The sequence below is a fragment of the Notechis scutatus genome, chromosome 4 (assembly GCF_049901735.1).
Source record: "Notechis scutatus isolate UNSWTSFEM ecotype Mainland chromosome 4, rNotScu1.2, whole genome shotgun sequence".
NCBI lineage: Eukaryota > Metazoa > Chordata > Lepidosauria > Squamata > Elapidae > Notechis > Notechis scutatus.
The window spans coordinates 35,822,986-35,848,621 of NC_142012.1; positions in this window are offsets into that span (position 1 = coordinate 35,822,986).

A 25,636-nucleotide genomic window follows, 5' to 3' on the forward strand; every position below is an offset into this window, starting at 1 on the left:
GACTTTAAAATCCATTTTATTTATTTTATTTACATTTTAACAATGTTGGATGGGATAAACCTCTTAAGAATTACTGTATCATTTGTGAGGAGAGCTACTGAATGTTAAGGAGGTAAATACACTCAGCCATAACAAGTGCTTGACTCAAAGCAGAGTTTCAGAAAATTGCTATTGTCAATCATAAATATGACTTTATCCCTAAAATGCAGGAATAAAATTATTATTATTGTTTTAGAGTACTATCGTTATCTATCAAATTACAGTACCAGGCTCAAAAAATAATATAATTGAGAGAAACCTTAGAGGCACATAAGTTGTCATTTTTCTAGAAGATATAAGTGGTTCAAATGTTAGAACTGGATGTCAAAAAGCAAATTTTAAACATTTCTTTAATAAATATATCTGCTCATAAACTAAGTAAGTGGATGTAAGGCTTCAAAAAACATCCCTGATCTTCTTACAAGAAATGTAAATATATTCTTGCTTTGACTTGAATATGTCATTCAAACTTCTCATCAATTGTGAGGAAACTGAAAGCAATACATCAGTTGTCTTACAAATCATAGAGGAAAAGGAATGCATAGCATGACTTCTATAATTCTTTCCAATCTTACCAGCAGTGACCATGTGCTTTTGTATACATATGCTTTGAGAAGCATAAGTGTGCTGCATCTACATTCTACTCTTGTTACAAGACTAGAAAGGATAAAGGACAGGAGTGGCTTATAAGAAAACAGTTTCCAGCAGGTTGTAGTCCAGCTGCCTTTTCTGTAGAGATTTATTTGAGTTTATTTATTGGAACCTTTTTGTTCTGTCTTTGGCCATAAAACATTGTCAAATTAAATATTAAAAAATACATCTGGTCTACAAAATCCAAAGCATGAATACAGATTTCATTCTGCAAAGTCAAAAACATCTCTATTCATCTATTGAAAAATATCTTTCAACCTTGCCTTTGCAACAGTTGACCTCTATTATCCAAATTACATATTATTTAAACATTATATTATATAGATATTATTTTTTTCTACTTTTGTAGCACTCCTATTTATATTTATTGAGGCTATCCCATTGGATAACACATAATTGCAGTATAAATGAGAAAGTAATATATAAGGGTAGAGCAAGTATAGGTTTCAGTCAAATTTCAGACATTAGAAATTAATTCTGTGAATGTTGCAAAAGTAATTGAACTAGTGGTTACGTAGTCTGAGATTAAAAATCCAAAATACAGTATGAAGTATCCATGGCAGTCATAATGTTCAATCAAGGATTTGCATTCCAACTTGGGGCACTTATTATCACCACAAATAATGGCCAGGAGATAGGAAATATGGTGTTCTATGTTTACCAGAACTTGAAAGGATATACCTTTTATTAAATCTCCTTGTTTCAGGGTAATTCTTTTCAAAAAAAGAGTAGAAGTGAAAGTAGAAGTTGAAAATTAAATTGTATCTAGGAGACAGTATATAGTTAGTTGTCTGTGAGAGTAGATACACTTATTCTGATGTAAAATTAGACTTACATTAACAAGATTAGTACGTACATCCAACCTTTATTGCTTTATGCATGCATTGTCATACAAAAAGGTTGACCCATACTTTCTACTTTGTTTAATTTTGCCTGTAGCCAATTGATTTTTATTTAGTGTGAAGTGTGTACTATTTCCTCCTATAAATACAGGGACAGTTATATCTTCAAACTGAGTAAAAATAAATTTATCTGATCTAATCAATGAAAATACATCTCCTGCTTGATATACAATAAGTGTCTGAAATCAAATCCAAGTTCACATCTTTGAAAAGAAGAAAGTCTAACCATGGAAAATCTAAGTTAAATGGTTAATTTAAAATCTTAGAATATATGTTTGTAAAAGTTCTAATTACAAAGTTAGAATGCTTTGTGTTGTAAAGATTATGGTTTGCTTCTCTTTAATTTAGTTTATATTATTGTCATTGCACCTCGTACAATGAAATCAAACACCATCTTCTGCACATCATGACCATTAAAATAAACACAAACACACATCCTTCACAATCCACACATTGAACTGAAAAGCCCCGACACCACACCAACACTGCACTATACAGTAGAATTCAAAAGAGCTACTGTCCTGGGATAGAAGCTGTTTTTCAGCCTATTTGTCCTTGTTTTATTATTCTGTACCATCTTTGACGGACTTCCATTTGCCTGATGGTAATAGTTCAAAAAAAGGATTCCCAGGATGAGATGGATCTTTGAGAATGTTTTGAACTTTCTTAAGGCAGTGGGAGCTATAAAGCTCTTCCAAAGAGGGAGAGGGCAACCAATGATCTTCTGGCCAATGACGTTAACCCTCTGGAGTGCTTTCCTATCTGCCACTGTGCAATTGGAAAACCATACAGAGGTGCAGTAATTTAAGATACTTTCTATGGTGCAGCGGTAGAAGGTCACCAGCAGTTTTTCATTCAGTTGCTGTTTTCTGAGAAGTCTCAGGTGGTATAATCTCTGCTGGGCCCTTTTGACCAGTGCTGCAATGTGAGCATCCCAAGTCAGATCCACCCAGAAACTTAAAATTGGCCACTTGCTCCACTCGGCCTCCATTGATAAACAAGGGCTGGATGTCTAATCTGTTCCTTCTATAGTCCATTATAAGCTCCTTGGTCTTATTGGTGTTAAGAACAAAGTTATTACCTCCACACCATGAAAGCAACTGCCCACCTCATCTCAGTAGACAGACTCATCCCCCAAGGAGATGAGTCCCACCACTGTTGTATCATCTGCAAATTTAGTAATAGTGTTACTAGAGTGAGTGGGAATGCAAACATGCACATAAAGAGTATAGACTGAGAAACTCAACATGCAACTCTGTGGTGTACCAGTGTTAAGAATAAGGGCTGAAGAGGTATGATTACCTAATCTGACCCTCTGTGAGTGGCCATACAGGAAGTCCATAATCCAAAGGCAGATTGAATAAGAAAGTCCAAGGTCCAGAAGTTTAGACACTAGTCTATGTGGAAGAATTGTGTTAAATGCAGAACTAAAATCTACAAAAAGCATCCTCACATAGCCCCCCTACTGTTCTAGATGAGTCAGAGCAGTGTGAAGAGTGATGGCTATAGCGTCCTCTGTAGATCTATTTCTTCTGTATGCAAACTGGTGTTTATCAACTGTTTGTAGAAGACCAGAAATGATGTGCTGGCAGACCAATTTCTCAAAGCACTTCATGATGACAGAAGTGAGTGCCACTGGTCTGTAATCTTTGAGGTTATTGATAGGGACTTCTTTGGCAGAGGAACAATGGTGGAAGCCTTCAAACAAGATGGAATAGTGGACTGGGATAAAGACCAATTGAAGATCCTGGTAAAGGCTCCAGCCAACTGATCAGCAGTCTTTAAGAACTCAGCCAGAGATACCGTCAGGACCAGCAGCCTTTCTAGGGTCCACAGGCCTCAGAATGCTCCTCACCTCCTGTTCCTCCACAATGAGGTGGGGGCTACAATTGGCTGGTGGTTGTATTTTATCTGTCTATGATGTCTCCACTTCAAAGCAAGCAAAGAAATGATTCAGTTCCTCTGCCAATGAAGCATCCCCCACAGCAGGGATGACATTGGTCAGTTGATGGTTGGTAATTTGTTGAATCCCTCACCACACCTGCCTCATGTTATTGCTATAAAAATTATCCTCAATCTTCCTCTTATAATCAGTCTTGGCCATCTGAATAACTTTCTTCAGATTAGCTCTAGAACAAGTTATCTTGTCCCATTACCGGACCTAAAGGCCTTGGTCCTGTCACGCAAGAAGCACTGGACTTCCTTGTTCATCCAGGGTTTCTGATTGGGATAGATCCTAATACGTTTATCCACAGTGATAGTATCTGTGCAGTGTTTGATATAGCACAAAACAGTTGCAGTGTGCTTCTCTAGGTCAGGGTGGTAAAAGATGTCCCAATTTTTGTTCTCAAAAGAATCCTGAATTTGTTGGAAGCATCTTCTGGCCAAGATTTCCTGTCTTTATTATAGGCAGAGCCCGTCTCCTAAGAGGGATGTATGCTGGTGATAAAAGCAGTGACATATGGTCTGATTGTCCAAAATGTGGTAATTGTATAACCTTATAGCCAGTGGTAGGATTCAAATTTTTTTTACTACGGGTTCTGTGGCATGGCTTGGTGGTCATGGCATGGCTTGGTGAGTGTGGCAGGGGAAGGATACTGCAAAATCTCCATTCCCACCCCACTCCAAGGGGAAGGATACTCACCACCCCACTATCCTGCTTTCCAGCTCTGTTCTCTTGTGCAGGACAACAAAAGAAGACCCAACCGATCAGCTGGGACTCAGAAGGCAGAGAATAGGTGGGGGTGGGACCAGTCAGAGGTGGTATTTGCCGATTCTCCAAACTACTCAAAATTTCTACTGTTGGTTCTCCAGAACTGGTCAGAACCTCCTGAATACCACCTCTGCTTATAGCCATGTTTGATGTTGGTATATACTTTGTCCAATATGTTTGCTCCTCTAGTACCACACTTAACATGTTGATAGAATTTAGGGAGCACTGCTTTTAAATCAGCTTGATTAAAGTCCCCCGCTATGATATGCACAGCATCAGGATACTTATCCTGCTGATTACTAACAATGTTATACAAGAATCCCAAAGCTATGGTAGTGTTGGCATCAGGTGGGAGATAGACTGAAGTAATCAAAACCACGCTGAATTCCTGTGGAAGATATATGGGTCTACATTTAAGAATTATACACTCCAGATCCATGGAGCAGTGGCTGTCTAAGTCTTTGTATTGATACACCAGCTTTTGTTCACATAAAGGCTTAAACCTCCCCCTTTTGCCAGAATCTTGCCAGAATCTCTACTCCTGTCCTGCCAGTGAGCTATGTAGACTTCCAGCTCAACAGCTGCATCTGGAATGAGTGAAGAAGCAAGTTTCTGTGATTAGCAAAACACAGCAATTCTTGATGAATTTAGTCATTGCAATCTGTACCCTTAATTCATTCATTTTGTTAGAGATCTTGCAGTGGTAAGCAATATACTTGGAATTGAAGGCTTGTGTGAAAACTTACTCAGCCTAAAGAAAACCCCAGCATGGCATCCTCTCTTCCCCTTCCTGTTCTTCTTTCTCCACCTCTTTCTCCTTCCTACAGGGATAGTGATGCATGGCTCCCCAGGGTCCTAGCTGCCTCCTTGGGTATGTTATGAGAATGTATAAAATCATCCGTAATAGACTTTTCACATTTCAGTCTAATTTGTCTAATTTGCTGACTATAGATGTCCCTTGCCCCACAGGATTCAATGAAGGAAAGAATCCAAAACACACAGAGAATCACACACACTATACACTGAAAGAAGGAGCGGCCAGCCGCAGCATCCATGTGTGCAACCATCTTGAAAACCATTTAATTCTATGTTCATCTAGTATTATGAACTGGCACAAAGCTTTTTTTTTAACAATAATTGATGGATGTCATATATCTCCTTGTCTAGCATTGAAAAGCATTTATGAAGAATGGTTAAGCCTACAACCCAATTGATATACCCTATCTAAGATGGTCAAAATTTTGTTAATTCCTTGGTAATGGTTTTAGGTTGAGGTCCCTGGTAATGATACCATTAAACAAAGAGGCATTTTGGGCTTGTGTATTTGAAGTGTCTCTAGAAGTATAGAAGTTTGAGTCTACTGCTTTTCATCCATCACTGCTTTTCTTTTGTAATTTGACCTTTCTTAGTTAGATCATTGAGAGTTCTCTTGATGAGGTTGCAGGCCATAGTTTCTACATTGGATTGGAGATGTAGGTTTCTTTGACTTCCAGTAATTATTTGTCATTCAATTGTGTTCTATTCATGATAACTATGGTTTGGCCTCTGATCAAATATTTTCACTGAGTGAAAATCTATCATCACTAACTACTACCATTCCCATAGTTTATAATCCATTAGTATTAGTTCTCCTTTTGAGATATTATAAAATTTCTTTCCACATATTGAAAAATGTGAACATCTCTATTCCTATTCACTGTCTAATTCTGGTTTATCTCATAAGTGTTGAATGATAACAATAATCAAAATGCTGGCAAACAAAGAATTTTTCATTTATAAAGCTTGAGCCTATCATCAATCACATCATCCATGACTTCATAACTGACAAGCCCATTAGATTTCCAGTATGACAAATGATTTATAGCCATAGGAAACTAGAGATCTTATCATTATCATCATACTGAATTCTGAACAAAGGTTTCCATAATGAACAGAAAACAGCCAACCAACTGGTAGCACATATTTTATTCTACACAGATATGTTTATATAAAGCAGACTCATAATCAAATACTGTGAGTAGCATAAAGCAGAGTTTTGGCAGCATAGAAGAAGCATCATATGAATGGTATGTATATCTTGCTTTATGTAGATTATTCTGAGAATTATTATTTTATAAGCATACCAAAAGCCTATTACATGAACTTCTGAATTATTATTTTATAAGCACACCAAAAGCCTATTACATGAACTTCTGTATATAATATAGCTTATTTCATAACTATTCAACTAAGGCTTCATAATAATAAAGTTTATGAGTTAATTCTAGTTTTGTACAATCATAAGCTATATACAACCAATTTAACTCACTTATTCAAATTATAATAAATAAGTTATTTGGTAAGAAATTATCTTGTTTTATCATTGATCAAGTAAAAACAATATTATCTACACTGTTTGCACTGCATCCCAAGGAAACTCAAAGATTTTGCAATGAAACTGATACTATATTACTCAGATATATGCAATACTGATTGTAGCCAATAACTCATCATTATGAAAGTATTTGTGCAAGTATTAATAATCTAAAAATGACACTGAAACCAAACTTCAAGCTCTAGTACTAGGTTTGACAGACCATCTTTGATTACAATAACTTTTGTGCTAGTGCAAGGGATGAGCCTTTTTGCATACTTTAGGCACATTAGGAAAAATTAAAGGTTATCCAAGGGAAGTGGTAACATAAGGGAAGAGAGCTAATATGAGTTTCTTTATACTTCCAGCATTTGATTAGCCTTCTATCACTTCCTGACTTTCAATATCAATATTACAGGATGTCCCCAACTATTTGCCCCTCCTTCCCCTGACTCTCATCACAGAAATGATAGGTCCTTCAAACTTCTTTGAAGTCTTTGATATATTTGCAACTTGAAGCAGTTTTCCATATAATCACAGAATATTTTTAGTGAAGAGAACATACATTCTAGCAGATGGGGCCATTAACTTTTAAGTTCATTCATCAAGGCAACATTGTGAAAATATAAACTATAACATTTGTTCTTTCACATTGGTTTCACAGAAAGTGTGGTTATCTGATTCCCTGACCCTAGTGGGATCTGGTCTTTTGCCAATAACAATACAAACCAGCATGTTCAACAAATTTGTTTATCAAACCTGAAAATACCCATAAACAGCTTAATATCCTAAACAAGTTTTTAGTGTTATCCTCATAATGTATCTTCAAGGTGCACATTGCGTTCACACATTAACAGAATTATTGTTGACTTGGAATATTTTCCATTTTTAGAAAGCTATGAAACATTTACTTCCTGCTGAGAGAATGTTATTATACCTCACTGGACCTATTCCGAATGATGGCATGAACCTTAATGTCTTAATACAACAGCTATGTAATCAAATATATTTTGTTTTTTCAGGGAATGGGGTGGGGATAATGACCACCTAAAAGCATGTCAAAAGTAATTTGATTTCCTGTAACTTCCCAGTTTCTTTTTTACAAAGGAGAAGATGGTCAAGCCAGTCAAGGAAGAAAAGTAACCTTTTAAATATGAATAACCATGCAAATATATTTATTTTGTTTATGTTGTTTTTCTGATTAGGCTTTTTCTAAAATTATAAATTGCAAATTGTAGGGTTAAGCTATCCAGACTAGAGACATACTTAAGAATCTTACATGAGAATGCTGTCAGTATCAACTGGTGGTAAGATCAAAGGGAACCTGATGATGGTGTTTCTAGGTTGTGCTTCAGAAGTTACATTAATGGCAATCCAGCCTCATTCCAAAATTTCTCAAGACAGAATTATTCTACAGGGACTTTGAAAGCTAATTTTAGCTTGTATATATTGTATGACAATATTTGATGCTTGGAATAATGGTTGCAGTTTGATTTTTTTCTTGTTCTTTTATCTACATTGGGGTTTTTTTCTTTTTATATTTGTAATGCTTCTGGATTATAACAGTACTTTAACTAACTAAAATAATTGCATTAAATGCAAAATCAGTCAAACTAAAAATTAAAAAAAATGTTTAAAAGAGGCTATACTGTTTTCATAAATACTGGGAAATTGGTTGTTCCTTCTTTGAAAGGAATGGTTCATGGCCTGGAAGTGCAGAGCAAAATGCAAGCTTCTGGTAGTAGGCGAATTCAAAAATAAAAACATCCCTTTCTGCTTCTGTAAGGAATCAGAAAAATTCATAGCAGGAGAGGCAGCCATTCATAAACATCTTTAGGATTTTAATACTAGTCATTTAAATTGTACCCAGTATGGAACTGAAAATCAGTCAAGATATATCATTATAAGCTTATGAGATCTATGTAGCCTACACTAGTTAGCAAACTGGCTCTTGTGTATTGCACCAATTGCCAATGCATGGGAATTCACAAATAAAACACATCACAGTGATTAATATGGTATGTAACCAAGGCACAGATAATTGTTATTAAGTACAACTGATTGCAGTTATGCCAAATATGAACTTCATTTATGAAATGGAATGTAATCATATCTACACCAGCCTTACCTCTATTCTTGAATCTAGATTTTTTTTTATCAAACAGCACCTTCATCCTGTTTTGATTTAATTTTAGCTTATTCTTTGTCATTCAGACCATTATTCAAAGATGCTAATTGTTTCCCTGGAATTAGACAGCAAGAAGCAATAAGAGATGTGATCAGCATACTAATTCAAAACTCAACAAAATATAGCCTGATGAGATATTATATCCTGGTGCAGCCTGATATTGTAGGTCAATTAATTAAGATGTGAACAATTGTCTTCTAGCATCATTTTCTGGGTGCATCTCAACAGAAAAGATTAGGACACTGTAGGACAACGACCTCAAGTCCAAACCCCAGTAGATACCCAAGAAGGATACCATGACTGATAATACGAAATGCTGCCAAGATATTTCAGATGAACCAGCAGGATTGCACTTTTCTCATCAAATGTATCATCCATCAAAGCAACTGATGCAGTTTCAAGTTCATATCCTGGACAAAATACTGATTGAAATGGGTTCAAGTAATTAAATTGAACTCCATGTTTGCTACTTTCTTACTTGTGTGATCTAAGAATGAAAAATGATAAATACTTATGTCTCTACGAGATCCTTTTCAAGATCCATTTTTTTTCATGAAAACTTTTCTCACATGTCTTGTTATATCTTTTCTTTTAGCTAACTTTAAGCACTGTATGTTCCTGACCACATTTTTATATTGTCTCAATTTCTTTGCTATCCTTTTTCTGTACGCTTCATAGTGCTTCCAGCAGAGTAGATGTGCAACTACTCTCACACACAAAGCCAAGATTTGCAACACATAAACTCAGTTGTTTTGGTGCCAAAGGGAAAAATAAAGGCAAATGCAAGCATGGAGTAAAAAATGCTTTCATAAGTAATTAAATAACAATATTCTGCATTTTCTGAAAAATTCTGCACACCAATGGTATTATACTTATAGTGATAATAAAAAAAACACTTTTTGGGAAATATTTTCAGTAAGTAAAAGAAAATACAAATGTTGATGATTGCTTAAAAATGTATTTGTAATTTTTATAGTTATGGAGGGGACATTGTTCTGAAGAATCTTAAAGAAAAAAACTTAACTGAAGAGTTTTTAATCTGCAGGTTTTGATGGGTATTTTTTTTCTTGTCTGGTTACACAAATCTAATTTGCAAAAAAAAAATCCATTAAATGTTTATTGTTTGTTCTCCTTCATCAAATAAATGTTTGACAAGAAACATGTCTCCAAACACAAGCTAAATTATTTGGAAGTTGCAATGTCTCCACGTGAAAAGGTTCCCATGAACCATGAAATGTTCTTTTTTGCATTATTTAGTAGTTATAAATGTCAGGTTAGTACTCAGAGAGCATCGTGAATGCTACAAATGGCATTTCAGAATTGTATCTGCCAGAGTCCATATCAGTTCTCCTGTCAATGTCATCTTAAATAAAACAAGTCTTTGCAATAGACAATGCTCAAAGATCAATTTTGTAGAGGGAAAAATCTTATCAATAATTTGTGCATGAAACGCATGATCCAAAGCAATTATTTTAACAATAGAAAATACAGTAGAACCATTCATCAATATAAAACACCAACCAAGCTACATGTTTGAAGAATTGTAATCTTCCTTCTCTCTATTATTGTGAATCTTCCAGGCAAAATTGAGGAGATTGATATAAGTCTTTTAGCGCCAATGGTCTTTGTTCTATTTTGCATATATTGTGTAAGAATATTAGGAATTAAGAACATTGGAATCTAAGCTTTATTTAGTCTAGAATTAGTCTGTTTCTTATGGTACAACCAAAAATTAATAATATTTTACCTCATATGAAATGAGAAGATCCAGACCTTAAATATTTACAAGAGATTTGGATGGATTTTCAGTTCAGATTTTCACATGAGGTCATGTATTGGATGATAATGATTTGTGTTTTGGTCTGTGACCACAAATAAAGTATTATTATTATAATGATAGATTTTTAATTATTTTTTCTAAAAAAATCAATACCATTTGTCCATTGTCATTCATTGACAATATTTACAATTACAACAAATATTGGCATCTTGATTTGAACCAGCAGAATTTTCAGCTTCAGAGACACAAATTTATTAGAAATTATTACTAAATCTTACTAGAAAAAAAGAGTCTACAATTAATATTTATAAATACAAAATAAATAAATTTGACAAGCAACATTTAAAGATTAAATTAATCAGGAATAGAATTTCATATTTTATCTAAATAACAAGAAAGTTGTTTTATAGTCCTGATGAAAAATAATATTATGGATATTTTATACGCCATGCATTTGTATACAAAAGAATAAATAAATCATTGTGATGGTGATCAAGGTGATTGAATGACTGATTGATTGATTATATACCTTCATTAAAACATGTTTTTGTGTTATCAAATTATTATTATTTTTTGAAAAAGTTTTATTCAATTTTCACATATTACAGAAAAAGAAAAAATCTTTTTTGTGGGAATAAACTTTGACTTGAGTATTGGGTAATGATTAGTCTAAGACCTTATACATACATGTCTGCCTAAAGGTCACCGAGATAAAGCAAGGAAATTAAAAGCAAACACCAGAAACAATTAAGCAGCTCAGACAAGTATAAACAATTCTATGTACTATATCTAATTATTGTAATCCACAATGTGAATGCTTACTATGTACAAAATTCTCAATAAAAGGGAGCACTGGAATTTGCTCTAGACTCCCATCTCGAGTACACACGCTTGTGTCTCATTCTTTCCATGGGAGACCACCACACTTTTTCAGTGAACAGCATAATTCCAGGTTAACACATTTCCATTACAGACTTGACTTTCATTTCCTACTCATCTTTCACATTTAATAACTTATCTTAATCTTACTTTATGTATTTTCTTTAATTTTAATTACCGAGCTTTTCCCATCTTATTTTATGATTTTCCAATACATTGCTTAATCTATTTCTTTAAATCCTCAATGCATCATTATATATCTTCATATTCATTGTATTTTATATTCTTTTCTGTCAGGTCTGCAATTTGCACTTCTATATTTAATTCATCATTCCAAAAATTCACACATTTCCAACATAGAAAAAACAACAACAAAGCAACATCCCTATTATTGCCAATTTGAAGGTGCTACCTCTGTGGTTAACATATCACATAATTAATCCCTCCCTAATATTCCCATAGTTTAATTTTGAATTAACACTTTAAAGAAAAAAAAACCAATAGTAACTTTCTAATAGTTACTACATTACATATATCTCGTTTAAGCCTGGGTCTGCAAGTTCCCTTTCTTATTACATAAAAGATATATCTAAATTAATAAAATTATAAATAAAACAACATAATTAATTCCATCATTTCATAAGAACTAATATTGTTTTCATTTTAACATTACTCCTGCTTTTTGCCATAGCTTATTAATTCATATAATATTCTTAATATCTTTATTCTGATTACGTCTCTTAATTTCATACCATAAAGAAGAAAAAACAATCACTACAATAATAAAACAATATCAGTCCTTATCTCCCATCTTAAAAATCTATATTCCACTATTTTCTAAACAAACTTATTATTTGAACTAGTCCTTATACACTTGCAGAATCCCCTTCTTTTATATCTCAATCAACCATTTTTTCTGTGCCTTTTAATTAAGCAATTCTATTTCATTTTTATCAGTTTGTCATATTTCTTTCTTTCTAAATCCCATTTCATTTTTACCCTCTTTTTATCACTCCAAATTCTATACCCCTTCTTTTTCATTACTCTCTTCTGAAATTTCCTTTCCTGCTGTTTTCTCTCCTTTTGTTCGGTTTTTAAAATAAACCCCCTTTTAGTTACAATGTTAAACCTCCTATTATTAATTCTCTTTTTTTTCCTCCTTTGCTTAAGTTTCTGTTGTTTCAAGTGTTCATTTAAGATGGCCACTTCTTGCGTTGATTTCTTTTCTTGTTGTTGTTCTTGGTATCTTGAAACTTCCATTTCCAAAAATTGCAATGCAAAACCAAATGATTTGCCTTCTTTTTGCAGCATGACTTTCATATTTCTAAGTTCCAATTTAAGGTCCAGTAACATTCCTGCCATCTTTAAACAGTGTTTGTGAAATTTTTCCAACGTTTAACTCTTCTTGGCTCCTCTTCCAAAGATTTCCAGATTAAACATCCAACAATAGGGGGCGTGCATAAAGCGCACCAACGTGCCTACCGTCCCTGTCCTATTGTTTCTCTTATTCTTTTATTTTTCTTATATGTACCCATTTCATGTATTCACAACTATGTATACATTTATACTTATTATCTTGTAAACAATTGGCAAATCAAATAAATAAATAAAATAAATAAATAAATAAAATTCTACAATTTCCCTTTGTTTTCAAATTTCACTTTTGCTTTCTAGAATCACTATTTTGTAATATCCTAATTTCAGCTATTTTGTAATAAGTAGGTCTTTAATGGATCCAAGTTTTAAAATAGAAAGGTGTGTGTGTGTGTGTGTGTGTGTGTGTGTTATATATATATATATATATATATATATATATATATATATATATATATATATATATATATATATATACATACACACACAATATATGTCTTTGTTATTCGGTTTCTCCGCGTAGATTCAAAGTATCTGGGCATTTGGCGAGTCCTGCCATCTTCATATGCTGCAGTGCCTACTGGCACTATCTCGGATAACGATCCATATATATATATATATATATAACACACACACACACACACACACACACACACACACACACATACAATTCCCTTCTCCACTAGATGTCACTCTTCGCTGTATTCAAAGTCAATTCTTTTTCTTTTTCCCAACTTTTTCTTACTTATTCAAATTTTAAAGATCCAATATCAATAAATCCAAGCGTTGATTTTCAAATTTTATTTTCCACCTTGATACATCCCAGTCCATCTTTAATAAACCTATTTGTTGTCACGGTTATATATTTAATTATTTCAAACACAAGCTTCTTTTTCTGGCTTCTTCCTTTAAGGTACAAAGCCACTTCAGCTGTCACGTATTTTTTTTCTTAATTTCTTTGTCCACCGCTTAAATCCACTTTCTTAACAATTTTAAAAGATTTAAATCTGGGATACCTTGTGCCAAAATTATCCTGGTTTCTATGCTGTTCTCTTCTTCACCGCTCCTGCACTATCTTGTCCATTTGGCTTACCTCTTCAGGGTGGCCATTTTACTGACCACCACTGCAGTCATCTTCAAGAGGAGTGGTTGCCAAGCTAAGGAGGGGAGATGCGCTCCTCTCAACCCAGCTGGCTGTTTCACCCTTCTTCCCCACCCCTACAAGGCGGCTCTGGCCCCAAATCACAACGATCGGGAACCTCCAATGAAAGAGCTTGGACCAAAACCATGCACAATTGTGGATTTTGGTCTGTCTTCAAAGCAAGCCAAACAGGAGGTCCCTGTGTTGTCAAATTATTTTGTACATATTACTTATATTAATTTGACTTTAACTTAATATATGCATATATTCAGATTATTTTGTAAATATATCTTTTATATAGGAATAGATGGTTTCACAATGAAAATAGATTTGCCATACCATTCTTAGTCTTAGAATATAGTGCTTCAAAGATATACATAATCAGAATTAGAATAACAGAATTGCAAGGGACCTTGAAGGTCTTCTAGTCCAACCCCTGCTTAGGCAGGAAACCCTGCACCACTTCCAAAGCTCATGCGAGGAACCCAGGCACTTCATGTGGCAAGCCCCCCCCCCCAATTTTTTTTTTAAGAATTAAAGCCACGTGGAACAAGGCATACTCATCTGTTTCTCTCTATGACCAGCTTTAGAAAAGCGTGCCTGCAGCCAGACCCAGGTTTGGAGCAGCAGCAACAGTTTGGAGCTTGTTAAGAAGAACCAGTCCTCCACCCTAGCCATGTGTTTTCCAAATCCAGAGTTTCTATTGGCCCTTCTTCCCACCCCCCACCTCCTTTTGCTGGCAAGCTCAGCAGGTAGTCGTGATCTTTAGATGGGTTTTTATTTTGTCAGCCCCAGGGTAGGGTGGGGGCAAAGGGGCTCAGAATGGTATCTAGGAAATCTGTCTCTGCAGCATCCATTGCTTGCCAGCAGACAGGCAATGAGTCAGCAGTGGAAGGCAAGCACGCTGTGCTTCAGGGACCATGGTGAAAGCAGGCAAGCTTGCTGGGCCTTAGAGATAGAGGGGAAGGCAGCAGGGAAGGCACGCAAGCTTGCTATGCAATGTGGGAGGTATCTAGGCTAGAATTCGGGCCTTGCTGTTAACAGGCTCACCCAGGCTGACCTGGGCACTCAGCTGGGTCATGCAGAGAGTGCTGCATGAATGCAGAAGGCAGGCAAACTGGCCGGGTCACATGAGAGGCAGCTAGGCTGGGATTCAGGCCTTGTTTCTTGCAGTCACTCACCCAGGCAGATCGGGGCAGCTCATCTGAGAGAATGCTGTGTGGGATTCAGCCACTCTGAAGGCAGGCAAGCTTGCTGGGCCACATGGGGCCACATGGGGCCACATGGGGCCACATGGGATGGGATGGGGCCAGCCAGTGGTGGGATTTGCCAGTTCTCCGAACTATGCAAAATCGTAACTATCAGTTCACCTCAATGGTCCAAACCGGCTGAATCCTACCACTCATGTCAACACATAAAGCATTTCTGACCTGCTCTTGAGTTGCCATAGGCAGGCGGGTAGGAAATAGATCCTTGCAGCTGCATGGAGGAACTTGCATTTCAGTCTAAACAAAGCACAATCAAGCCAGCAACGTCAAGGTCATCTCCATGGAAATCCACAATGGCTGGAGGGTGTGCCTTCTACAACCCACGAAATTGCTTCATTGCGGAAATGTGACTGTTGACACACCTTGGGAGATGGAAACAGGGTCAGAGCCAAGACTCAAATTAAGTGAGGTCAGAGTTGGCTTCACTTGGTCTGTGCCAACATGAAGCTCCTAATAAATAACTGGATTTCCTTTGAAGCTTGGCCTGAGGCTCATGATTTAATTAGGGCATCAATCTACACACACACACACACACACACACACACACACACACACACACTAAAATATAACCATTCTTTATTGAATCTGTTGTATAAAATTGCAAGTATGAAGGGAAATGGGAATGAGAAGCTAGTTATTTGTTTGTTTGTTTACAATTTTGATTTAAAAGGCCAGCCAAGATATAGCAAATATGGGAAGCATATAGATTTTTTTAAAAAAAATCCATTTTCAATATATATTGAAATTATTTTGTTTAAAAATGTAAATACATTGGGAAGAAGGAAAATTTTGTTTAAAAATTTAAAAAATGTTCTTAGGCCCTATAAGCTTGCTTCATAGATGCAACCTGGAATATTCTGTACGGTTGGATCTCACAGAATAGGCAGTAACAATGAAAAATGTGGCTCCCTAAGTAGTCATGACCAATGTCAAAAAAGGCTTGGTAGATGATAAACAGAATTTGTACTCACTTTCTGTATTTTGTTGAAGTAGCTTTCTTGACCTGATTGTGCAACAGGTCAGAAGCTCCCAAAACTCCTAAATACTTTTTTTACCCTTCTTCTGGTGTTACTGCTTATATCAGCTCCTTATTATCAAGTTAGAATACATTATTTTTGACAATTTTTCCTGCTTTAACAACAATGGTTGCACATTTGTCAATATCAAATTGCATTTCAATATCTCTACTAAATTTCTCAGTGTTTTTCAGCAGTGAGCTCTATTCACTTTTTGTTTTTCCAAACAATTTTAAATCATCCATGTAGAGCAAGTGGAAAATATTCAACTCTTTTTAGCCAATTCATAGCCACAGATTGTCTTGTTAAAAGTGCTTGTGAGAGGCATCATCAATCCTAACCCTAACCCTTGGAAGATTTCTTGTTTGATTTCAGCTTCACCAAGTTGTTTTCCACAAGACATAAACAGTTGGAAAAGCTTCATGGAAGTCTTCAGGAATTTCTGGATGTTGCTGTTAATTCCAAAAATGTCTAAGCATTTCTCAGTCCAACAGAATGTTAGTAATATCATTATCATTTTGTCTATTTAATAGGAACTGATAGGTGAAGTTCCTATATCATTTTATATTATATTATATTATTTCTAAGAGAGAGAGAGAGAGAGAGAGAGAGAGAGAGAGAGAGAGAGAGAGATATGCACATCCACAACAACAGACTACCATAAGATAATTTTGAAAGCAGCAATAAAATACTGTTTGTATAGTAAAAATTATTATAGTAAAAATATCCCAAAAGATCTATAAAATAACTACCCAGGAAGAAAACAGTTTTAAAATACAATTTAAAATATACTATGATTAATAAAATAATGCATTAGAAGCCTGGGAGAATTAAGAGGCTTTAGCTTGTGTACTTTTTCATTAAAATGAAGTGTGTAATATATCTGATAGGATTGCAATTTTTTAAAAAAATACCCAATAGAATATACCCAAATCATCAGCTAAATATCATCTGGGTAATGCTGTGTGAGACAATGAATAGGTGCCAATGTTTCACTAGTTATACTAGTAGTTTCTTCAAAGTAACTCTAAAACTAAATTGGGGAACAAATGTGCTGTCCTTATTCACTGCCTGTACTTTGACATGTTTTTTATTGCATTTTCATTGTCTCTGTCTAATAATTTTAAGCAAATAAATTTAATATTAAATTTAATATTTATTAAATATTTGCCAGAATGCAAATATGTTTTGGATTTATTTCATTTTAAGATCTGATCTTTTTGAATTGTTTTTAATTGTCTGTTTTTATACCTAATCTTATTTTGTCTGGCAAACTGGGGACCTTTTAAAATGCTTGAATTACTGCAGAAATTCAGAAATACACACATACAAAACTAAAACACTGACCTTGGGATGCTAAAACCAAATAATTTAGCACACCCTCCAGTTGGGCTACAGAATGAATAAGAAGGAGACAGTACTTTGTTTAGGATGTTCTATATTCACATTCGGACTGTGAAGCATGAGCTACATGTGTTTATTTTGTTTATTTTTTATAAATATCATTCCTTTTTTTAAAAAAATCCAATTCAAAATCTATCAGGAAATATGGTGATTTGCATTCTTCAAGCACACCTGCATATTTAACAAAACAAAGAAGAAGCAAATGAAGGAAAAATAAACTCTTCAGTTGATTCTGCACTGAACTAGCTTTTGGCCCAAAAGAAAATAATGTTCAAGTGTTACCTGAACTTGAGATGAGTGGTAAAGCAGCTCCGTTTCCTATCTCAGAGCTGAATTATCCATCACATTTAATGAATATAGCTCCAAGTGGCTACAAAGCTTCCAAGGATCTTCAAAAAAGTATTAGTAATCAAAAACTCTTCATCACATACATTTATAATTATAGTAGAATTCATGCACTATAGTCCCAACAGTGGACTATATTTGTCACTCCACTTTTGACAAATTAATGGTTTGTTTTAATTCATCACTATCCCAATCACCAGGTAACATCAGTGAAAAGAATCTATACAACTGTCTACAGCAGGAATCTTTACTGTAGAAAGGATCATTTCTTATCAGAAAGCATAGACAGACTACATCCCTAATATGTTTAATGTCTCTTTACTTACACTTACAACCCATTCTACCCAGTCAAGGAGGGAGGAAATGGTGCATATCCTTTTGGTCAAGGAGTTTTGGTTGGTGGGATCTAAGGGAAGGGCCTTCTCTGCTTCTCATTAGATACTCATGGGTGAGGAAGCTTCCACTTAAGACCTAGTTTTGCCAAATAATATGGGGGTGGTGTCTAAAAGTACAGTGCAAGTGGTGATAGCTGGTAACCTGAGGACACTCCTACTGCCTTGTTAACTTCCTAGCCATTTGAATTTTGTACCTTTATTTTTATCTTTACTTTGAAATTTTTAATTCAGCTTTTTTAAATTTGTGTATTATTTGTGTATTTATATAGTTTTATTATGATGTTATAAACTGACCAAAGTCTTTGTGGTAAGATGAGTGGCATAGAAATTTGATAAAATCAATAAATACTTACTTTACCACCAAGTCTAGGATGGGATGGGATATAAGCCTTCATAGAGCTGAAATTTGCTATGGAATGAAATGATGTTGAAATATAAACATGAATTTCTTTGCTACCACAGTTGTCTATGGTAAGACAATGTTTTTCAACCTCAGCAACTTTAAGATGTGTGGACTTCAAGTCCTAAAATTCCCCAGCCAGGGGAATTCCGGTTTGTTCCGAGTCAGAGTCGGAGCAGAATCCACGATCGTGTGAGGTTTCGCCCAAGCTCAGTTGCTGGAGGGTCCCGATCGGGACCAGAACCACTCTGATGAAGTGGTGAAGAAGGGGGAAATCACCTGGAGGGCCAAGGGGAGTCGCAACTCCCCTCCCTTACAGGAAAATCCCTCCCAAAGACAAGCTGAAGCGGTGGTCCTAAAATACCCACCACGAAGACAAAGAACACTTCAAGAAACTAAGTTTTGTGCTAGAGCAGAGAAGTAGCAAGCAGGTTGTGAACCAGGCAAAGGACATTGCTTTTGAGGTACCCCAGTATTAAAATAAAGGGCTATCTTGGAGGGAAGTGTGTGGAAGTGGCGACCAGAGAAAGTGAGAAAGAAATTGGATCTTATAAAACTTGATTGGATTAATTTGGAGGAGAAAATTTAAAGGAAAATACTTTAACAAAACAAAGAAATTAAGCTGGATAACTATTGAATTATGGGCACTTAAAGGGCATGATCAAATGCTGAAATTGAGTATGTTGAAAATAAAAAATAATAGCTAATGATTGAAATTAGCGAACTTAATAAAAGTATTATATTCAATAAAAAAATTAAAGATAAAAATATTCAAAATGATACAGGAAAATTTAGTACATTTTAAAAAGTGTCTGGTCTTCTCAAGAGTTTGGATTTTGGAACTTAAAAGAAAATAAAAGAAACTTTATTATTGTTATAGAACCATCCAAACGAAGACTCAAGATTATGGATTGTTGAAAATAAATTCAAAAGATATTGGCTGAAATAATAATACTGGACTCTGAGATTGAATATATCTATTAAAGAAGAGGATTTTAACTATTAAGGAAGAGGAAAGAAAAGGAAAAAAGGAGAAGATATAATGGAGAAACTATTTGTTGATATAAGACTGGATTTACAAAAGTCAACATTGGATTTGCAAGATATAAGGGACATGATAAAAGTTAAACTTGAAATGTGCAATTAGTACTACAGAAATTAGAAATGGTGACTCAGCATACACAAAAAACAAAATAAACCACAGGGGAAGGAGTTCAATAAGGAAGAAGCCAACATTGAAGGACAAAATGAACAACAATCATTTAAGCAGGGGGGGAAAGGAATTAGAATTAAAAATTTGAGGTCTGATGGGATATAAAAGGGAGAATGGTTTGGAAAATGGATAAAGGGAGATGGAAAAAGCAGAAAAAGGAAAGGCAAAAGAAAAATCAAAAGAGGGAGAGAGAAAAGTTTAAAAACTTGAATGAGAAATGCAGGGGAATAAGAATGGGAAAAAAGGGAATTAAGAGAAAGGACCAGAAAACAAAGAGGAATAGGAAACAAACAAGGATGAAAAGAAAGTACACTGTCCAAAGAGATAATGGGTGGGGAAAAAAAGATAAGGAAGGAGATTCCGCAAGGTAATATGTTGTGATGTATAAGAATATATTGAAAATAGTATTTTGTAGTGTATAGATGATTCATAAGGTGTTTGAGAAAATATAATGTGGAATCTGTATTATATACTAGATAGGGAGATTGATATTAAGGTAGAATGAAGGTGGTTAGCTCAAATTATTAACCAGAGGGGACAATTATATTTACTGATAATGATTGATAAAATGACAAATGTGACAGAAAAAAGTAATGTGAGAAATGACAACAGAAATGAGATGAGAATTTTAGATAACATTGTAAAATAAAAGATGAGAATGTATTAATATAACATGAATTGGAATTGGATAAGATAAGCTTAATATTTAGCAATAATAAGGATGATGCAATATGAAACTAAACAAATATAATAAACAGGTAACTGTAGTCATGTTTGTATTTAGATGTAAAACTTGGAACCACACTGCTTGCCAAATGAGAATTTTTTATTTTAAAAAATAAAATAAAAGTAGGAGAAAATTGAATAATGGAATTACTGATATAGTGGTAGGCATTTGGAGAGAGTTTCGAAAGGTTGAAAATAACTACTGTAGGATTATGAATTAATGTGAAATATATGCATTGAGAGATATGATTGATATTATTAATTTTGCCTGTACTAAAATGTATGATATATTGATGCCACACTATTAATGTATTGTTGTGCATATGCAGAAAAAAAATTTGGAAAAAAAAAAGAGGATAAAACTTTTTTGGGAACATTGGCTCTGTTAAAAATACCTTTCAATATATGTAAGTTTTAGTACTGCCTCCATATTATTTTACTGGTAGAGCTTGGTCTGATGGGAATAATTTATCCAATGTGGTGACACTTAGTTAAAAAGTTTAGCATTCATCTTAAAATGTTAAATCAAAACAATGAAATACAATATAGTTACTAGACTCTAATTCACATTTTAATGTACGTGGTAGTACACATCCAGTTTAAACTCATAGATTCTGATTGATCTATGTGCTTTCAGCATAAACCTCATTCTCTATTGCCAAGAATCAGTATCTATATTTTATACATTATTATAGGTGCAATCAAGCGTGATATATGAAAAAGTTTTAAATACCTTATTGATTGAAAAAATATATGAATTTAAAATTAATCTTGTCCATAAAAGAAATATTAAAAAGGTGAAAAATATTTTGGTTCCATCATTGTATTCTCAGTTCATTTAAAGTAACCACCTCATTTCAAAGTTTTAGGAGAAAAACTTTCTGTTAGTAAAGTGCTGATCCAAATACTGGATATAAATGACTTTTCTACTGATAAAATTGTATAAAAGCTCTATTTATACATTTTTCATTATTTTTCTGCTGAAAGGATACATAGGAGGTTTTAAGCAGGGCTTTACATTTCTGTATGTAATTCATAACAGATTTCCATTATTTTTTTTAGTGGAGAACTATTGAAAAAAATTTCCTTTACGTTATACCTATGGTTTAAATGATGTCTCCTTTGTGATCATATTTTATTCTGTAATTTGGTGATTAAAAATTATAGCAATGTCACCCATAATTCTTTGGCTCTGAATCTGAAACTCAACATTTGGGTGGTCAATATTGTTATAATTCATATTGGTTAATATTTATATGTTAATTCTATCAAATATGTAATTATATCTATAGTCTCTTATATAAAGAAACACTAAATATTATCAGAAGAGGGGGAGAAAGGAAAAAAAGAATTCTCTCATTGATTTATGTAATTATTCCTCCTACATGATTAGCTTTCTAAAGAGTTTGAATCTGTCTATTTTATGGTTTAATATTCACTGCTTTGTCTATTACACAACTTTTGTTAATATATGTAGTGTGTGATAAATATTGTTTTGTATTAATGACAGCAGTATTAGCATTATTATTAATATATTTAGAGAGAGGGAAACATCCATACAAATACACATTGATGCATATATCCCATATAAAGACTAAACAGCTTTTCTGCTGAAACGTTTTTTTAAAGACCATGATTCAATATTTGACAGCTTTTTGTTAAACTGATCTTGATAACCTGACAAAAGGACTTGTTTTTGTGGCTACTGGATTACAATCCAGTATTTTTAGTCTTTTGAAACCCAACACATTTGAAGGACATCCTTCAGATTACTGAGACAGTCTGACAGTTTAGACAGGCCATCATAATAGTTTAAATTGTATTTCTGGGAGATTCCCAAAGACAGTCAAGTTAGGCTGCTTTGAAAGCTGAGATTTCACCAGACTCAGCTTTTGATTTCAGGTCATCTTTTGTTAATGCAATTAACCCATGCCAAGATCTTTCATATTAACATTTTTTTAAAAAGGGAAGCTTTGAAGCACTTCTTTGTTCATGCTTTTCATCCTCTATCACACTATTGGACACTTCAACAATAATGGAGTGTACAATTCAAAGATGTTTCATAATTATAAAGCAGTAATTAAGTTTTACAATAATTAATGGATGTAGCATTTGCCTGATAAAAAGGCAACCCAGGAATAGTCTTGTGAAAAATAAAATTGTTTGCTTTATGTTATTTATGTAAAAAAGACAGAAGGAAAATAGATATTGTAAATTCTCTTTATTCCTTTTTTGACTTTGAAATGTTAATCAGAAAGCATGAAAGAACTATGTTGGAACAAGAAGCAAATATTAGACCTTACAAAATTAAGGAGCATATTCAGTATAATAGGTTTGACCACATTTACTTAATAAATATTTATATCAGTGACATTCTCATGATAGTAATCAGTAGGATTTTTAAAAAGATAATATATTGATATCAGGGTAAATTATTGTCGTTATCATCATCATTATTTCATCACTGATTGCTAATGTGCAACACTTTGGATATAAAGTCATAAGGTAGTGGAGGACAATGCTTACATAGCAACTATCTGTATCTCCTTAAAGCAGATGCATCTTTTCTCAGGATCACATGAACAGCAATACAAAGATATGTTACATAAAAGAATTTGCATAAAAGTGCTACATAAACACCACCATGAATTCCAAACATCTTTTTCCCCTTGAAGAGTTGAACAGTCCAATTTAACTATAAGAGGAATATTAATTCAAATCTCAGCAATAACTTTGATGGATATTGCATTTTAAATAGGTGAGTGTGGAAGAAAAGCCATACAGTGGCCAACATGATCTCTTCCTTCCTTTTCCCCCCTGTTCTGTAGGATATTAATTTAATTTAAAAATTTAAAAATACCTTCCTTTTCACACCCAGTAGAGACTAAGAAACTACACAGTCAATGATTTAGCAGCAGTTTAGAACAGCAACTCACAGCAACAATAATCACTAACTCAAGTTAAGTTACCTAGAACTACAGGGGGGAAAAATAGGAAAAACTATTTTTAGCAGTCCATACCATGGGTGTCAAACTAGATCACATCCTGGGCTGGATCATGACATAACACAATGTTTATCACAATGATTTAGGCTTTTGTGGAGCCAGGGTGGGCATGGCCTGCGTGTGATGTATCCGGCCCACGGCCCACCAGTTTGAGAGGCCTCATCTATACCATTTCCCAAAAATGATCTCTCCCAGTGAACAACATTTTATTCTGTATTTTTCTTTTATCTTATATAATGTGGGTCTATTTTAAAGAATAGAACATATCAATGGTGTTAATTGTGAGTTATTGTGCACATACCTGAGTTAGGATATGACAGAAGGTCCTGTTTTTCATTGTAAAATCTTCAGCATTCTGTAGTTTTATTAATTTTACATCATTTAATTAATACCACAAATTCTAAAGCAACCAGTGAACAATATTTTTGAAAGAAATCCTTCTTTATAGGGACAACAGCTTTGGAAAATTGAAAGATGTACTTTGACACAGTATAATTTTTATTAAGTATCAGTGGGAAAGGAGTTCACTTCTCAGTGTATGGGTAATCATAATCATGTATGGGTAGTCAACTACTGCTTTAGACTATACTTCTCCCTCTTGGCTTTGCCCCACTAACTACATGGAATGATTTAGGCAGGACAAGGCAGCAACAACTCAAATCTCATTTTTGGGATTTTCTCAGGTCTTCTATTCTACATGGAGCTGATCGGGCCAAGGCTCCCATTAAACAGTATATAGCAGTCATAGAGCACCAATTAAACCTAGCCTGATCCCCAATATTTATCACCAGCAAAATCAATGAGTACCCTGCCTCCCCTGCATACTTAACAAATCTTAAACTATCTAATGATCATAGGGACTTTATGATGACATGTCCTCCCTTCAGCTATCCTTGAAGGCTGATAAGTATGATCCCTACTGATAGACAATTGACCTGTGAGTCTGGACACATAGAAACAAAAGAACGTATGTGTCGGAATCTGATTCAGAGGGGGAGGCCGAGCAGCTGACATGGACTGGGAGTGTGGCTCCGTTGGCTGTGGAAGAAACTGGGAAAGGGCACAGTCCAGCTGGGCAGAGCAGAGGAGAGGTAGAGCAAGGGAGAGGGAATTTGGAGGAAGACCCAGGCCCACCCCCTCTTCATCCTAGGGAAGAATGGAGAAGGGAGCAACATGAGTTGGGTGGCGTACGGGGGAGGAAAGGGCCCTGATTCCCTTCATTAGCTGCAGCTGGGAACACAGTGCTTAAAAAGGAAAGCTGTGCACAGCAACTAGTTGGAAGCAAATTGTGAGTTATCTGCTATTGTTGAGGCTTATCTGGGTTCCTAGCGTCTTCCTGTGTGTGTTTTGTTGACCTTTTAAGTTTGCAATTCCTTATCTTGCCCTGTCAAGTTGTGTGGATTTTTATTTATAGTTTGTATGTACTTTGTTTTTAGACTGAAATTCCTTCACTTAAAGACTGTTCTTGGGAGAGTTTTTTCTCCAGCTGAAGGTAACCTGGGCATTGGGCGCAAGGTTGGAGATATTACAGGGACTCTTCTTACTTATGTGACTGTGTTGCCTTTGTGTCATGCCCCAGGTCATCACAGTATGCTTCTCCAATGCTTATGCAACAGAGGCATTTGTCCTAGCCTCATTTCATCATTATTGCAGGGTGAATAGGACAATTTTACACCTCTCAATGCTCTCGGTTACCAATCTTGCTACAAATACAATGCTGTCAGATTCTGCACAGCAGCCCTTAAAATTCATCACAAGGTGACCTAGGCCACAAATCAATTTTAATATGTATCTATACTGTCATTATAGATGGTCTGTATTATGATAAAGTTATTGCCATGCTT